Below are 2,793 nucleotides of genomic sequence, written 5' to 3'. Positions count from 1 at the left end.
GTATTGTGTCGCAAGGCGTCGGGCGTTGCTTGGTAACAGCAGCAAGAGCTGTCAGACAGTTTGCTTGTGCTCAGACGGTCAGACTCAGTTCTAAAAGTTCAGGGTTGAACTTAGGGTCTCATACACACCGCTGCCATGCCATGTTCAACTAACAGTATAGTTGTTCAGTCTATGCATTGACATGCATTATCACAACTGTTTGTGCATCTAATACTACTTTTAATTTTATTATTTTTCAGAGACTGGTTATTATTGGCTTGGTTAATGTTCAGCTCACACATGCAAAATATGAATAGGATTTCAACTTCAATGGCACGGATTCACTTTCACAAGTAGTCCAAGAAGGATAAAAAAAAAAAATACATTCATTTAACAATGGTGCATTTTATAAAACAGCAAATAAACTTAGCACAAAAGTAAGGAAATGTATGTTTGGTACATTATTTCTCTGTGATAACAATGCTTTTGGCAATACATCTTATGCCGTTGGAAAGCCTGTTTAGTTCCCTTTCAAATGGGGCCCCATTTATGAGGAACATGCATTTGTGGGATGAGCAACAGCGCTGAGTATGTGGGTTGCGCCCATGAAAAAGTTGCCAATCTTCTATGCCATTGTCTAACAGGTTATTCTGCCATTGACGGATTGGATGATTGAAGTTTGAAGAAACAAGATATATTGGCAATTTAACAATGTATTAATTTCACAAACAGAAGCCTCAGTAGCGTGTGGAAGAACCATACACAGCCACAGCAGCCTGCAGCACCTCCTCCTCATGCTGGTCACCAGCCTGGCACCTCCTCCTCATGCTGGTCACCAGCCTGGTCACACAGCCTGGCACCTCCTCCTCATGCTGGTCACCAGCCTGGCACCTCCTCCTCATGCTGGTCACCAGCCTGGCACCTCCTCCTCATGCTGGTCACCAGCCTGGTCACACAGCCTGGCACCTCCTCCTCATGCTGGTCACACAGCCTGGTCACACACTGTCATACACTGCCCTGGCATCCCGTTCCTCAACCAGCAATTGTCGCAAGTCAGCCTACATGGTTGTGTTGGTCACTCGGGCAAGTCAGCCTACGTGGTTGTGTTGGTCACTCGGGCAAGTCAGCCTACGTGATTGTGTTGGTCACTCGGGCAAGTCAGCCTACGTGGTTGTGTTGGTCACTTTCGAGGTGTGTGTGTGTTATTGTTGATAATGCGTGGTTGTGTTGGTCACTCGGGCGTGTGTGTGTGTGTGTGTACGTGGTTGTGTTGGTCACTCGGGCGTGTGTGTGTGTGTGTGCGTGGTTGTGTTGGTCACTCGGGCGTTCGGGCATGTGTGTGTGTGTGTGTACGTGGTTGTGTTGGTCACTTTCGATTGTGTGTGTGTGTGTGCGTGGTTGTGTTGGTCACTCGGGTGTGTGTGTGTGTGTACGTGGTTGTGTTGGTCACTCGGGCATGTGTGTGTGTGTGTGTACGTGGTTGTGTTGGTCACTCAGGCAAGACCAGCACGCCCAAGCTCACCCCACAAGTGTTCAATGGGGTTGAGCAGGGGCGTGTGTGTGTGTGTGTGTGTGTAGGGGTGTGTGTGTGTGTGTAGGGGTGTGTGTGGGTTTGTGTGTGTGCAGGGGCGTGTGTGTGTGTGTGTAGGGTGTGTGTGTGTGTGTGTGTGTGTAGGGGTGTGTGTGTGTGTTATTATTATTGTAGGGTGTGTAGTGTGTGTGCAGGTGTGCATAGTATGTGTGTGTGTGTGTGTGTGTGTGTGTGTAGGGGTGTGTGTGTGTAGGTGTGCAGGGGCGTGTGTGTGTGTGTGTGTGTGTGTGTGTGTGTGTGTGTGTGTGTTATGTGTTATTGTGCATTGTGTGTGTGTGTGTGTGTGTGTATTGTGTGTGGTGTGTGTGTGTGTGTGTGTGTGTGTGTGTGTGTGTGTGTGAGCAGGGGTGTGTGTGTGTGTGGTGTGGTGTGTGTGTGTGTGTAGGGGCGTGTGTGTGTGTGTGTGTGTGTGTGTGTGTGTGTTGTGTGTGTGTAGGGGCATGTGTGTGTGTGTGTGTGTGTGTGTGTGTGTGTGGTGTGAGGTTCTGCCGATGTTAAACGGTGGGGCCGTATATCTGAACGACATAACCGGTCATATGGAAGTCCGAATTTAGCCGGTTGTTCTACTACTCCCCTAGTATTTCCTCCGGACATTATGTAAATGTGCTGTGTCTGAACGAGGAGTAGAACATGCGGTTAAAATTCACACCTAGTGAGAGGGCGTGTTGGTGACGTTTCTTTCATGCGTCCATGTGGTTAGATCTGACTTAAATGCCAGTGTTATGATGGAGTGGCATAGTGCTGTCCAGAAAATCTCCGACCTGGAAAGATGCAGACATCACGGAGCTACTGTCCATGAGGGCAGACAGCATTGTGATGGAACACATGAAGGGAACGGCAGAGAACCGATTGATGTAGCCTACAACTGCATGCAAGGCCAAACTAATTCAAAAGATCAAATCATCAAGCAGAAGGCGCTGAAAAGGCAGTAGCCTACAGCGACGTCGTTGACGACAATAACAGGAGTATTTAATAAATTGCTTGCCAACACGATCGGTTTTCTGTTCATTGATAGCCTTCTCATGACCTCGCTGCTGAGCTGATATTTGTTGAGCATAAATATGCCTAGAGAAAATGAAAACGAAGAAAACTCAACTTTGTTCCAAGCTCCTTGCGTAAATACAATAGACACATGGGGAGAGGATGCTTTTGGAAAAAATAAACCATGAAAAAACGAACCACTTCACTGTGATGTTAGTATTTTGTTTGTTGCTCAGTGTTGC

Source organism: Alosa alosa, chromosome 22 (assembly GCF_017589495.1).
Source record: "Alosa alosa isolate M-15738 ecotype Scorff River chromosome 22, AALO_Geno_1.1, whole genome shotgun sequence".
NCBI classification, from domain to species: domain Eukaryota; kingdom Metazoa; phylum Chordata; class Actinopteri; order Clupeiformes; family Clupeidae; genus Alosa; species Alosa alosa.
Note: the sequence above shows the minus strand (reverse complement) of the source record.